At 51.0% G+C, this 15,678-nt stretch overlaps 1 protein-coding gene across 4 annotated transcripts in view; it reads left to right on the top strand.

Moving 5' to 3' along the window:
- CREM (cAMP responsive element modulator) overlaps positions 1-15,678 on the top strand; it is an 837,541-nt gene that overhangs the window by 778,715 nt on the left and 43,148 nt on the right. The gene's annotated exons all lie outside the window — the stretch shown is intronic.

Below are 15,678 nucleotides of genomic sequence, written 5' to 3'. Positions count from 1 at the left end.
TAATTTAGTTTTAGGCAGAACGGAATCAATAGCTTTTATCAGCCAAGTTTGGACCGATGTTGAAAACTCTTGTACTGTTGATTTTGTGCAGGGAAGATGGCCTTCGAGAAAGGAATTGAGGTTTTCTATGTCAAGCTTTTTCCATTTCCTGACTAGTTGCGTGGGTACTGATATTTTATCCTTGTTAGAAATTTTTACAAGAAGGGAAAATTTGATCAGAAAATGGTCTGACCAGGGCACTGGAAGGGCAGTGTGTGTGAACATGTCATTTAAGTTGGAAAAGATGGGATCCAACAAATGACCGGCTCTATGTGTGGGGCCGGAATTCTTTAAGGTCAAATTAAGTGATGCTAAGTCCGTTTTAAAATCATTGGCTATTGAGCAATCTTCTTTCTCCAAATGTAAATTCGTATCCCCTAGAATGGTAAAGCTAGCCATTTTCATAACTAGAGGTCCAATGAGTTCAATAAGGTTAGGTAGCCATTTAGAGGCGGCTCCTGGCGGCCTATAAATAAGTGCTCCAGAAAAGGTAAAATTAGGTGTAAGTGAGAGTTTAAAAATTACGCCTTTGCAACCCTCACATGGGAGTTTGTTAAATTCACAGTTATAACAATTTCTGAAGATAATTGCTATTCCTCCTCCTGATTGCTTTTCACGATCTAGTCTGACAATAGCATATGTTTCAGGGAGTGCCATAGCTAAGTCAGGGCCAGAGCTGTCTTGAAGCCACGTTTCCGTTAAAAACACAGCATCGGGAGCCTCATCCAAGAGCAAGTTAAAAATTTCCGTTTTATTCTTAGGTACTGAACGGCAGTTAATACTGAAGAATAAAAACGATTTTGAGCTCGTTTCTGCATTATTTGTAGGTTTTTTGACCTGCAAAGCTTTAATTACTGCATGGTCAGTGGAGAATTGGCAACATTGGCATATAGCTTTCTCTAGATCCGGCTCTATTGTCCTGCATAAAGGATGACTTGCGGGTCGTAGGGATAATAGAAAATCAGTTGCATATTTTAAGCGTGAAGAGCCAGTTGTGTCTGTTAATGCATTGATTATAGAAGGACATTCTAAGTGTTCCTTGGTACCTGATGGAGATGTCGTCATATCTCACGACACGCCCGGTGCACGTCCGCGGCGCGGACGGGTGCAGACGGGCTGACTCTGGCGTGACTCCGGCGCAGGGACGGCGCCCCCGCAAACGCGACCGCTAGCGCGGTACACCACTGTTTCCTTATATCTGGTCCACTAGAGCGCTCCCACCACTCTAGCCCCCACTCAAGATGGCCGCCGAGTACAGAAAAGCCTGACCCCGGTTTGAAGCTCTAACGGCAGCAAACGCCGTGAAAAATGAGCGAAAATGCGTGCAAGTAAATTATAAGTATGCTGAGTGCATTACAGAATGGAAATATACAATTTTAAAAATTCGCAAAAATTTTCCTAAAACGATCCGTTTTGTTCACGGAGCGCAGGGTAAAACACACAAGCTCTGTAGTACACCAATGTCACTTCAAGCTAGTACAAAGAATGGATCTCGCGAGCGCTGCTTCAGGGCTCCTTATATCTGGTCCACTGGAGCGCTCCCACCACTCTAGCCCCCACTCAAGATGGCCGCCGAGTACAGAAAAGCCTGACCCCGGTTTGAAGCTCTAACGGCAGCAAACGCCGTGAAAAATGAGCGAAAATGCGTGCAAGTAAATTATAAGTATGCTGAGTGCATTACAGAATGGAAATATACCATTTTAAAAATTCGCTAAAATTTTCCTAAAACGATCCGTTTTGTTCACGGAGCGCAGGGTAAAACACACAAGCTCTGTAGTACACCAATGTCACTTCAAGCTAGTACAAAGAATGGATCTCGCGAGCGCTGCTTCAGGGCTCCTTATATCTGGTCCACTAGAGCGCTCCCACCACTCTAGCCCCCACTCAAGATGGCCGCCGAGTACAGAAAAGCCTGACCCCGGTTTGAAGCTCTAACGGCAGCAAACGCCGTGAAAAATGAGCGAAAATGCGTGCAAGTAAATTATAAGTATGCTGAGTGCATTACAGAATGGAAATATACAATTTTAAAAATTCGCTAAAATTTTCCTAAAACGATCCGTTTTGTTCACGGAGCGCAGGGTAAAACACACAAGCTCTGTAGTACACCAATGTCACTTCAAGCTAGTACAAAGAATGGATCTCGCGAGCGCTGCTTCAGGGCTCCTTATATCTGGTCCACTAGAGCGCTCCCACCACTCTAGCCCCCACTCAAGATGGCCGCCGAGTACAGAAAAGCCTGACCCCGGTTTGAAGCTCTAACGGCAGCAAACGCCGAGAAAAATGAGCGAAAATGCGTGCAAGTAAATTATAAGTATGCTGAGTGCATTACAGAATGGAAATATACCATTTTAAAAATTCGCTAAAATTTTCCTAAAACGATCCGTTTTGTTCACGGAGCGCAGGGTAAAACACACAAGCTCTGTAGTACACCAATGTCACTTCAAGCTAGTACAAAGATATAAAATATATATGTATTTATTAACTAACACACTCCTCTGAACTCTTTATGAGGTCAGAGGCAAAAGCACATAACAAGTTACACTTAGAAATACTTTAAATAGCACAATTTACAGTTAGGCCCTAGGGGCGCGTAAAACCATATACTAAGTAAGTGGTATAAGGACCACGACTTGGGAAAGGAGAAGGCCTAGGGCCTAGAGAATCGCTGGGGCTACACTATCTGACCCTTAGGTTAGGAGTAGGAGGCCCACAGGCGGCGCGTGCAGTGTCTTTACACACACGCGGGAGTCAATGTTAAGTCGATGGTAACTTAGAAGGTAAGTAAATGAAGATTTAAGACACTTCCGGTCTAGCTAGGAGGAAACAACTAGTAAATCTGGACAGTAGGATAGTCAATCCCTACTGGAGCACCGAAGTACTCGCGTTACCTCACCCACGGGCTGCGGGTGCATAGGTGTCAAAGTGTGTCGGGTTTCGTCGTTGTTCTCAATGGAGCCTTGAAGAAAGATGCTGCAGGCGACCAGGAGGAAGATGTCCGGGTGGATCCAAGGGTGGATCTAGGATGAAGAGGACCTGAAAGCAGAGGGGACAGAGTCTGGGTCACTAGCCAGTGACCGGGTGGAACCAGGGAGGAACCAGACGTCGTCGAGGAGCAATCAGGTGGGGATGTGAAGCTTGTCGTTGCAGCCACGCGGACAAGGAGACGTCGAGGACGACCAGGTGCTAGAGAGGAGATGTCCCACAAAGGTTCTCACAGATGGAGGAGTCGACTTCAGGATTGGAGCCAACAAGCCTAAGCAAAGGCAACCCACGCAGGATACACAAAAGGCTTCTGGTGCAGACCAGGAGGGTCTGAGGTACTTCACCTTTTCAGGGAAGCAAGGGCCAGTCTGGAGCAACCAGACCAGCAATGGGTTTTCACAAGGATCGTCGTCAGAGGGCTACTAGCCAACGGACCAGCAACTGGACAACGTGTCGAGCAGAACACAAGCAGAAGGGCCCCACGCAGATCTCATAGAGTGTGGAGGGCTGGTCTTCGGTGCAGGTGGAGCTCGGTGTTGGGGTGTCTCAGTCCCCAGTGCACAGCTTCGAGGATGCCTCAGGAGCTGCGCTGTTAGCAAGTTGAAGACTTTCCAAGTTGCCAGGTTCCACGGATTCCGACGCCTTTCACGGAGCTCAGCTGTGCTGGAGTCGTGCAGTGGGGTCAGAGGAGTCCTGGAGTCGAGGTCTTGTCAGGCTCTGCGCTCGAGTTCCGGCGGGAACAGGGACAAAGCAAGCCGTCGAGTTGCTGGATGGTGCCTGGTTTCCCTGGGTGGTCACTCCTTGAGCACAAGGGAGATTCTTCAGTCTTCAAGTCGGTTGAATGTGGAAGGGTCCAGAGTTTCGTTTCAAGTTTCAGTTCAGGATCAAATCTAAAATCTCCTGGGTCAGCTCCTATCTTTATACAACTAAAGGGGGCTGGTTTACTCACTAGGTCCCTCCTATGGGTGGGACCAGGAAGGGGGGTGGTTACACCCCCTTTCCTTTGTGCAGTTTCGCGCCAGAGCTGAGGCTGGAGTTCCCCAGCAGCCGGTTTGAACTGGGGTAGGCATGGAGCACCTAGTGTGCCTCAGGCGTGTCTCATTCTATTCAGCCCTCCCTGTCTCAATACACGAAATCCTGTCTGGGGTGGTGCTCGCTCCTCTCCAGGCAGGAAACCTATTGTCCAGGCCTCCCTCGCTGGAAGGACTCCCAGCAGCAGGAGGTCAGACTTGTGTCTGTGGCAGCAGCATCCATTTTGTGACGCTGGGGCTCTGGTTAACTTTAACCGGGATAGTCAGCAGCAACATGTCTTCTCCCTCTAGAAGGGTGGAATGCTACCCCCGTCGCCAGAATTGGCGAGGGGGTAGTATTCCAAAGCATATGACACCTTACACAACATGTTTAGATAAAGCCAAACCAAAGTTAGCATTTAACCGCGAGGTTTATAATGCACTTAAGAGTATATGGTATGGCAATATCATAGAACAGCTATAAGGACATGGTTCCGAAAGCTGCAGACAGGCTCAGCTCATGCTAGAGCACCATCTCACTCATAACCAAGCACTCTGCCTCCAGGATTGTTAAGGCCTGCCATAGGAGTGACTTATAGGTTACTGTGTGTCTATATATAAGGGTAGATATAGGAATACTATACCTAAGCAAGGGGTGATTACACGACCTTGCCCCAGCTGAGTGATCAGCCAGTTGTGTCAGTTTGAGTGGCCAGCCAGGGGTGGCATAATACATGCTGCAGCCCTTGGTAGGCCTTGGTTACACCTATGCCCTGAGTACCTAGGGTACACTTCTACAGGGGCTGACAAGGTGAACCAATTCCCAATTGGATGTACCTAGAGTACAGGGTGTGAATTTAGAGAGAGTGCATCCGGGCTGTGGGTCTGATTAGCAGGCCCACATTCACATCTAAGTCGAAAACCAGTAAAGCAAAAGCAAAAAGTGGGGGTGACCATAGGAAGCAGACCCTACTCTCCTACTTCAGAATCCTGTGTTTTTCACCAGGAGTCGTGTTAGGAAATACTGCTTCCAGCTGGTCAAACTTCTCGGCAAGCCAGAAAGGTAAATCATCCTTATTCTAGGGTTGCTTGCCCATTACTGCGTTCACCATCACAGGACTGAGCTTCATTCCGCCCTGTCCGGCTGGAAGCGCCGCAACACCTGGGGCCCCGCCCGGGAGATTGCGGGTAATGTACTGCACTAACGACCTAATCACGCTAATTGCGACTACATGTAGTCGTCCTAAATCTGCAAGGGGAGACGCCCCTTGTTGAGGATGTGGTGTAAATCTTGCCAAAACAGGCCAAGTTGCGCCTGGAATGGACAAAGGACCTAACCTCGGAGTTAACAAAGAGTGAGGTAGGGCGCCATTAAACCAAACTCGGTGCTGCCAGGCATTAATAGGAACTTCCTGTGTCCTATAGGGAACATATTCCTGTGGCATGGCAGTCGGAGTGTACGTGTCGAACACATTAGTATTTGCATTCACAGCCGGGAAGGTCACCCACGAGTAAAAAATTTCGTATGGGTAAGCCACTTCTGCACTCACCACCATGATCACAGCCATGCCGTCCACGGGGACATCATAAGTCTGCAAATGATTGCGAACGGCAATTCGACTATGCTGCGAAATATCAATGGCATTAGCCATAGGGACACCGTAAGAAAGAGGTACAATAAAAACTACGTAGCACAACTGGGTAGTAATTCAAAAAGAAACTGTTCAAAAAGATTCAAGCTTGAAAAGACCTATGTAACTATAGGTAGGTTTGTCCGATACCACTGTCTTCCGGAAACAATAGCGAAGGGGGTTAAGGACTGACAGAAGCACTACTCAAGTGTCATGTAATAAGACCACCAAACGTTGGGCGCCATGTCGCAGGGATCCTGCTCTCACACAGAACTGTGCATAGAGACTTGGAACCTCAGTGAATTAGGGTGTGCCAAAACTCACCTTAGTACCCAAAATCCCCTACCAGACTAGCAATCAGTGTCTCATTGGTTCTTACAAACTCCCAATGTTTAGACAACCCAGAACATGGACTTAGAACACCTCAGGTAACGTGGAACACATAAACACTCTTTCATTATACCAACATATCAATCCAGAACAAGGAGTAAATGAAGACACGTGCAAGTTTGAAATGTTTATTTCTAATGCAGTGTTCTCAAACGCAGTATCTTAGCTAATACAAGCAAACATATTATAAGAAACAAAGTAATCAGCATAGTTACTAGTCCATAAAATACAAAGGGATAAAGCATGTTAAAATGCTAAAGGGAAGAAGGCTAAATGGCACCTAAGTCTTACCCTCCCTTGCTAGTATATTATATTATATCTAAAGAAGGTCTCTTTGGGTTTTAGAAGGGCGGCCCCATACCTCTGATCTTAGTGGAAGGGGATCACATCATCTTCCACCAGCTCTCTGCATGCGAAGATACATCAAGTGTGTTTGCATGCTCTGCGCAGTGCAATATTAATCGCGCCTAAAGCCAGAGTTGGCCCCAGCTGCATATATGTTATGTCTAGGACGTGCGAAGATCAAACCTCACAACAACCACTGTGTTGAAATAACCTTGAAGGCCTCGGCACTCACTGTGCAGACATAGCTTACCAAGCAAAGCTGATACAATAGCAAAACATATTATTCTCGTGTGAAGCAAAATATTCTACTAGGCTCAAAGCTCTAATAACAATATGAGCCGTGTGCAGAAGCAGCAGAAAGGTAAAATGGCGTTTAAACTCCTAATAAGCTCATGCTAACTTAACACAGTGTGAAGGCAAAGCATATCTATTTGACAATGGGAACCGCAGGTGGCTACTTGGGGAGGAGGCCCACGCACTGTTCTTGATTTGGGGCTCTTGGCTCAGGCTAGTGGCTTCAGGGATTTGGCGTTGAAGGCTAGCGACTTGGTGACTCGTCAGCTCAGCTGCCCCATGGCTAGAATGGCTAGAGTGATTCCAAGCTCTGTGCTGCTCCTCTTCTCGTCAGCACCACTTCTCCCCCTTGCACTTAAGGAGTGAAAGATTCAATAAATCAGGAAGTGCTCTGCTCTATCCCTGTACTGTATTGTTCCCAGGCACACATATATTCAGTGCAGTAACTGCTCCTGTGCTGCCCAGCACTGATGTAGGCTAAAGGTGAGTTAAGCACACAGCAGCAGAACTTTAAAAAGGTTGAGTGAGCAGTAGGCCTCACTCCAGTGACACAGGTTAAGAAGGGCCTGGTCACTTGTACTGATCAGTAGATGGTATGCTACCACCACCACACTTGTTCTGCTGAGCTCCTGGTGAATAAACAAAACAGTATCTGAAAGAGACACGTTAGTGATAGATTCCTTACCTTAGAATATCCCCAGGCGTCAGACTGGATCCGGAATTTGTTTGCGTAGCAATACCCCTGCGCGTCGGTAGGCGTCGTCTGCGGCTCCGCGTCCGTCGTCAGCGTCGTTAGCGCCGGAATGACGTCGTCGGAGTACTTAGACGCTGCCCATGCGCGCTGACGTCAGTTCTTCTTTTTTCCGCGCCAGCTATCGCAGATCCGGAGAAGCTCTACCCCTAGTCATTTTTTGACAACATTTTTTGATCTTTTTCAATCACTTCTTTCTTGAGTCTTCGACTCTATCGGTGCCGGTAGGGATGCCCGGGTTCAAGCCCTGTTCGAAGTGCGACCGACTGATGTCGGTCACGGACCCCCATCGCCGGTGCCTGAAGTGCTTAGGCCTCGACCACGACGACCGCACCTGCTCCGACTGCCGGGCCCTGACGTCGAAGGCTAGGCGGGAGCGGTCCCGCAAGCGGCTCGAGCTCCGGCAGTCGGCCCCGCGCCATTCCAGGTGCCGGTCCCACGGGAGGTCGAGGGACCGGTCGCGGGGTCGGAGTCCCCGCAGCTCCGGGAGTGGACATCGGTCGTCGGGATCCAAGTCCTCAGGTAAGAGGCATGAGAGGTCGGAGCGGCGTCATCGCACCTCCAACCCACCCCGACGCTCGCACGATGCGGCCGGGGGTTCGGGCGACACCGCCCACGCGGCTCTGCGGAAGTCACAAGCGTCGCCGCCTGCCCCACACCTTCGGGTCCCTGGGCACGGCGCGACGCCGGAGGAGGTCGAGCGGTACCTCATGGCCATGAAGTCCCTTCCTTCCTCGGCCGGGCCCCGCGGCGCCTCCGGGCCCAGCGGTCCCGGCTGGAGGCCCTAGCGGGTCGAGCGCTTCGGCCCCGACGCCGCCGGGTGCTTCGGCCCGGGCGCCGCCGGCGACTTCGGTCCCGGCGCCGCAGGACCTCACAGGATCCGCTTCCGGATCCGGGTCGTCGCCGGTCGACCTCACGACCTCACCGGCGCCGGCCCTGAGGGTGTCGCCCCCGGCGCCCATTGTGGACGCCGTCCCCAGTCTTCCCTTCGGTCCGACTCTGGCGCCGGAACGGCGCCGTTGGGCGCCGCTTCCGACGGCCTTTGGAGATTTCTATTTCCATGAGGAGGCCCAGTCTGTTGACCCTGGATTACAGGAGACTGATGACGGAGGTGATTGGGAGGGGTCTGAGGACCCTCTAGCACAGGATTGCCAGTCACAGGAGGACTGGACATATGAGCTTGGGGAGGCCAGTGGTGTTGACACCTCGCCAGACACTGGATTTGTCTCCCCTCCCACCGTGGCTACGGAGGAGGGGGCTGCTTACAGCGTAGTGTTGATGAGGGCAGCCAAAGCCTTGGGCCTGGAGCTCCCCGTGGCGGCCGTGAGGACTAACCTCCTCACTGAGGTTCTTAAACCGCAGGCAAGCTCCAGTGAGCCTCTGCTGCCGTTTAATGAAGCCCTATGTGACGTTCTTGTGGGCACTTGGTCCAAGCCCGCCACAGGTCCGCCTGTGGATAGGAACGTGGCCAGACGCTACCGCCCTGCCCCGGGCGACCCTTGCTTTTTGTCCACCCACCCCACCCCCGAGAGCCTGGTTATCCAGGCCTCCACTTCCCAGACCGCATTCCCGACGGCCCCGCCCGATCGGGAATCCAAGAGATACGAACAGTTCGGAAAGAAAGTGTTCTCGTCCCTGAGTTTGGGACTGCGGTCTGCAAACACCGCGTGTCTCTTGGGCCGCTACACCCACACCCTGTGGGACACGGTCGCGGACGTGCTGCCACAATGCCCGGAGGAGGTCCGGGCTAAACTCGCCCAAGCCCTTGTGGAGGGTCGAGATGCGGCACGATACTCTATCCGGTGTGGACTGGATACCACGGACACACTGGGCAGGGCGATGGCAACGACGGTGGCGGTTCGACGCCACGCCTGGTTGAGGTCCGCCAATTTCTCGGCCGATGTCCAGGCCACCCTCCTGGATATGCCGTTCGATGGCCGTCGCCTTTTTGGCGACAAGGCAGACCATACGCTGGAGCGTTTTAAGGACTCCAGGGCTACGGCCAAGTCCTTAGGCCTCTCGGCCACGCGCCAGCAATCGGGTGCCATTCGCTCCTTTCGTGGCCACGGAAGGGGCGTCCCCACATGTGCTGCCAGCCACGCACCGCAGAATACCCAGCAGCGCGGTGGCGGCCGTGGAAACCGCCCTGGCGGCGGCGGTCGGGGTCAGCGGCGAGGCCAGTCCACACCTCCCTCCGCAGCACCTGCCTCCAAACCTTCCTAGTCCGAGCTTTCGGGACCATGTGACGCCTGTGGGAGGCAGGGTTCGCCATCACCACTTCAACTGGCGCACTGTCACATCGGACAAGTGGGTGCTGCAGATCGTCCGAAGGGGCTACTCCCTCCCCTTCGAGGCGACCCCTCCAGCCATGCCACCGCAATTCCACCGCGTGCCGGGGGATCACTTGCAACTTCTGCAAGAGGAAGTCACGGCCCTCTTGGCCAAGGGGGCCATCAAGCGCGTTCCTGGGCCAGAAGTAGGGTGTGGATGTTACTCCCACTACTTTCTGGTGCCCAAGAAGGGCAAGGGGGGCCTGCGACCGATCTTGGACCTACGGAACGTCAACGGCTTCCTCCGTCAAGAGAAGTTCAAGATGCTGACTTTGGCTCAGGTCTTAGCTGCCCTGGACCCCGGAGACTGGATGGTAGCGTTGGACTTGCAGGACGCTTACTTTCACATCCCCGTCCTGCCGGCCCACCGGCGTTACCTGCGGTTCACAGTAGGCCACGAGCACTTTCAGTTTACCGTGCTCCCCTTTGGCCTTACAAGCGCCCCACGGGTGTTCACGAAGGTGATGGCGGTGGTCGCAGCTCATCTGCGCAGGTTAGGGGTGTCAGTCTTCCCCTACCTCGACGACTGATTGTTGAAGGCGGGCTCGCCCCAAACAGTCGTCAGCCACCTCCAGACTACGGCCGACCTCCTGCATTTGCTGGGGTTCTCCATCAATGTGCCGAAGTCGCACCTGTGTCCATCTCAGAAGCTCCTCTTCATTGGAGCGGTTCTAGACTCGGCGCAGTTTCGGGTTTATCCGCCCGAACAGCGGGTCCAGGATATTCAGGCTCTGATTCCCGTCTTTCAGCCGTTATCCCGAATCTCGGTCAGGTTGCCGCTGCGGCTTCTGGGGCTGATGGCCTCCTGCATCCTACTGGTGCGTCACGCCCGGTGGCGGATGCGGGCTCTGCAGTGGGACCTGAAGTTTCAGTGGGCCCAGCATCAGGACAACTTGTCCGATCACATTTTGATCTCGGAGGGCACTGCAAGACAGTTGCAGTGGTGGCTCACGGACCGAGATTGGGTCAGTAGCAAGTCCCTCTCCCTACCCTACCCGGAGCACGTGGTTGTGACGGACGCGTCCCTCCAGGGCTGGGGTGGCCACATGGGAGAGGCGGAGATCAGGGGACTCTGGTCTCCGGCGGAGGCCCGTCTCCACATCAACCTGTTGGAGTTACGGGCGATTCGTCTAGCGCTGAAGGCATTCCTCCCCTCTGTCCGGGGGAGTGTAGTGCAGGTGTTCACGGACAACACCACCGCCATGTGGTACTGCAACAAACAGGGCGGAGTGGGGTCGTGGACCCTATGCCAGGAGGCTCTGCGCCTCTGGCAGTGGCTGGAAAGTCAGGGTGTGACCCTGGTAGTTCAACACCTGGCAGGTTCTCTGAATGCCAGGGCGGACGAACTCAGCCGTCGGTGCATGATGGATCACGAATGGGGTCTGAACTCGGACGTGGGGCAAGGCCTCTTTCAGCAATGGGGAGAGCCTTGGTTAGATCTATTCGCCACCGAAGAGAACGCGCAATGTCATCGGTTCTGCGCGTTGGAATTTCAAAGGCGGCACTCGCTCGGAGACGCTTTTCGTCGCGAGTGGAGTTGCGGTCTGTTGTACGCCTTTCCTCCTATACCACTTCTGCCCAGAGTGCTGAAGAAGATCAGGCGCGACCGGGCCCAGGTTATCCTTGTGGCTCCGGACTGGGCACGAAGATACTGGTATCCCGAGCTACTCAGCATGTCAGTAGATCCCCCGATTCGTCTGCCCCTTCGGGAGGACCTTCTGTCGCAGCAGCAGGGGACGGTCCTCCACCCGAACCTGTCCAGTCTCCACCTACAAGCTTGGAGATTGAGCGGCGACAGTTGAGGCCATTTGACTTGCCTCCCGAAGTCTGTAATGTCATTCTGGCAGCCAGGCGTCCCTCCACGAAGTCGGTATACGCCTGCAGGTGGAACAGATTTGTGGCATGGTGCACAGCAAAGGCTGTGGATCCACTCTCTGCCCCCCTTTCTGAGGTTCTCCTCTTCCTTCTTTCTCTTGCCCAGCAGGGTTCTGCTCTGGGCACCGTCAAGGGCTACCTTTCTGCCCTTTCTGCCTTCTTACGGCTACCTGATCAGCCTTCTTTGTTCAAGTCCCCTATTGTAAATCGATTTCTTAAGGGCATCACGCACATGTTCCCTTCGTGATGCCCCAGTGGGGCTTGAACCTTGTTCTTACTTTCCTGATGTGCGCTCCCTTTGAGCCACTTCACAACTGTCCTCTTCGTCTTCTGACTCTAAAGACTGCTTTCCTGGTTGCCATCACCTCTGCCAGGAGAGTGAGTGAGCTCCAGGCCCTTTCTTGTACTCCACCTTTCCTTTCTGTCCATCCGGACAAGGTTGTGTTGCGTACTAAGCCATCTTTCCTGCCCAAGGTTGTCTTAGCCTTTCACATCGGGCAGTCCATCACCTTGCCAACCTTCTTTCCGCCTCCGCATCCCTCTAAAGAGGAAGAGCGGCTCCACCGTCTGGACCCAAAACGTGCACTCTCATTCTATTTGGATCGCACACGCCAGTTCCGGGTGGATGACCAACTCTTTGTTGGCTACGTGGGTGCTAAGAAGGGGAAGGCGGTACACAAGCGGACCATCTCCCGGTGGATCATCTTGTGTATCCAGGCATGTTACTCCATGGCTAAGAAGGAGCCCCCTGTTGGATTGAGGGCTCATTCAACTCGGGCCACGGCAACTACAACTGCCCTGGGCCGGGGAGTGCCCTTACAGGACATTTGCCAGGCAGCTACGTGGGCCTCGCTGCACACGTTCGCACAACACTACTGCCTGGACAGCCAAGTCCGGAGGGATGGCTTCTTTGGCCGTTCCGTCCTCCAGGACTTTCTGGTGTGATTATTGGTTCGCAGACCCACCACCGGGGTTGGTATTACTGGGGTATCTATTTAAGAAAAGGAATCTATCACTAACGTGTCTCTTTCAGATGCACAAGTTACTACTTGTGTAACGATATATCTGTAAGAGACATTAGTTAGTGATAGATTCCTTACCGACCCACCCATCCTCCCCGTTCTGCGAACCGATATCTAGGGTTAAGGTCATCCCCTTTCAGGGCCCTATTTTCTTGGCACCAGTGTTGGTTCTATTATGGCTCTGCGTATCTGGCGCGGAAAAGCTGTGTATCAGAACTGACGTCAGCGCGCATGGGCGGCGTCTAAGTACTCCGACGACGTCATTCCGGCGCTAACGACGCCGACAACGGACGCGGAGCCACAGACGACGCCTACCGACGCGCAGAGGTATTGCTACGCAAAAAAATTCCGGATCCAGTCTGACGCCTGGGGATATTCTAAGGTAAGGAATCTATCACTAACTAATGTCTCTTACAGATATATCGTTACACAAGTAGTAACTTGTGCGATGGGTGGAATGCTTAAATTAATCTCAGCCTCTGGTAATCACTTGAGGCCACATCCCAATCCATTGTAATTTTGCACACTATGCCACCTCAATTTGGACCCACAATGCCACCTCAGTTTGGACCCAGCTGTTTCCAAATCTGTCTTGACCCTGCTCCAATACGAATAGTCCAGCGCGAACTGCCAAGCAAGGTCTTCCCTAGACCAGAACACAAGCAACCCAGGACTGGTTTCACCCTAGTTATGGGCTCATCAGCCAGGTACAGCTTGGTTCCAGTGACACAGTATGCACAGGACCCCCGAGTAATTCCATAACTTTTTTGTGTAATTTATAACTCCTGATAAAAGCAGTAACCTTCTACCACTATGTGGCTAACGCATGGGCATCCCTCTCAGGCCTTGGAGTCCGCAATGCGTGAGTCAAGCTTAGAACTAGGCGCACACACATGATCCGTGTTTGGCTACAACAATAAAATCAGCATTAGCGATTCAGGCAACAGTACAATTAGGCACTCAGGTAGGGGTACACATCCATAACCATGCTGAGGTTTTTTGAGTCCCAACAGCAGATTACGAGCTCCTGGATGGAGTAGTTTTAACTAGTCCCCAGGATTCCCTGAAAACCAAGACAGAAACGGAATTGAGTCTAGTAACGCCTGCAATGTAAGAGTCATAGAAGGGTCAAAACAACAAGCTGCACACGCTAAATGACTTCAGAAATGGGTGGAAAACTGGTCTAAATATAACAGAGAATGGAAAACAAAAGTGAGTGACTGTACGAGGGAGGACTTACCTATAGCTGAGAGTCTGCGATGGATATATCAAGGGGCAGAAAGCTGGTAAACAAAAAAAATTACACATTCATCTGAGAGGAGGAAATGGGCGAGGAGCCAGACTAATAGTGTGAGTATTGGTCGCTGCTTCCAGGGATAGCTGACACAGAAGGGACCATCAGAATATTGTAGGATTGTGGCCAAGCTAGCTGGTTGTTTGGGGACCAAGAGGGCATCGGTAAACTCTGGCATGGATCCGGCTCTCCAGGACCGACTTTGGAGAACACTAGGCTAAATCAAAAAGGTTGCCAAGTATGCACTGTTCTGTAAAGTTGCAGAATCCATCTCTTAAAAGCACGATAATTCTTTTTTTGAGTATTGTTTTAGATTTGGCTTTTTCACCACACTACTATTTTTCAAAAACATTCATATATATACATAGGTAAAATGACTTCATTCTGCTTGCGTCCACATCATCATACTCCATGTGTTATATGTCGTTAGGGTCGTTCTCAACATTGCTAAGTTAGCATGCGCTCTCCTGCCATGATGCTGCTTTTGCGCACGTTACTACATGACTTTATTTTGCAAGACTCTGTTTGTGTCTCTCACATGAGAACGGTCTGCTTTCTGTGTTCTCTGCTGTTCCCGGAGTTTTGTCTGAACACAATGTGCAAGGTTGATAAACATGCCCCTTGTTATTCTGTTCTGGTCAGTCCCTATTACCTAGACAAAACATGCGGCACACAGCTGCACTGCTGGGGAGCTCGTGCTTTGATATGGGAATGCATGTTGTTCACACACACTTGGAGTGAAACCTCTTCTTGGAGAAGAGCTATGCTGTTCCTATGATGTAAAGCTAGCATCTAGGCCTTAAGGTATGGGGTCTGCTGACAAAGCCCAGAGATCTTTCTTTCTATAATAAACCTTAACTTACCAAGGGGAGGGTGCTTAGACCTTATAGTCCTTTTTGCACTGTCTGTATATAATGACATCCCTCTTCATATTCTATGGTATTGTAACAATGCTAACTGTTCTAGGTTTATGCATTTTGCTGCTGGTAGTGACTCGTATACTGCATTTAGAGCATGATAGTTAAAATAAACATTTTGAACTTTACAGTGACTCTGACAATTATTATTGTGGACAAGTACGAGTGAGCGAGCGAAAGGGTATGTCTCGCTATCACGATTCATGAGAGAGTCGGGAGTGCTGTGTTCTGGGTTGTCTTATCATTTGTAGCTTTGTGATTATGTAGGAGAACGAATAAGACCCTATAGCTAGTCGGTTTTGGGATTTGGGCACAAATTGGGTAGGAAGGTACAACCACTATACACTGAGGTCCTGTTTTCCTGCACATAGTACTGTGTATGTGCAGAATCTCTTAAAAGCACGATAATTCTCTTTTTGAATATCATTTTAGACTTGGCTGTTTCACCACTCTACTATTTTTCAAAAACATTCATACGTATACATAGGTAAAAATTACTTCATCGTGCTTGCTTCCACATCAGAATACTCCATGAGGTAGTTAAAATAATCTATTTTTCTTCAGTGACAAAGCAGGTTCAAATTTAAATAACAGCTGTTTAGTTTATTTTGCCTGCACTTCCCAGATCCTATTAATCACGTTGCTGGTACAAAGTGTTTAAGTCACTTTTTAGCCTCCTATGATCTCAGAGCCTGGTTATGTGGTGACATGTAGCGGCCACGTTTAGGTGGCAGCATATTTTCTTCTTTTAATTTCGTGGCATTTCCTTGCAATCAACAATAATAAAATAACCACTGC

Source organism: Lissotriton helveticus, chromosome 10, assembly GCF_964261635.1.
Source record: "Lissotriton helveticus chromosome 10, aLisHel1.1, whole genome shotgun sequence".
NCBI classification, from domain to species: domain Eukaryota; kingdom Metazoa; phylum Chordata; class Amphibia; order Caudata; family Salamandridae; genus Lissotriton; species Lissotriton helveticus.
The sequence above is the reverse complement of the archived record's forward strand: the minus strand, read 5'-3'. Positions and strand labels throughout refer to the sequence as shown.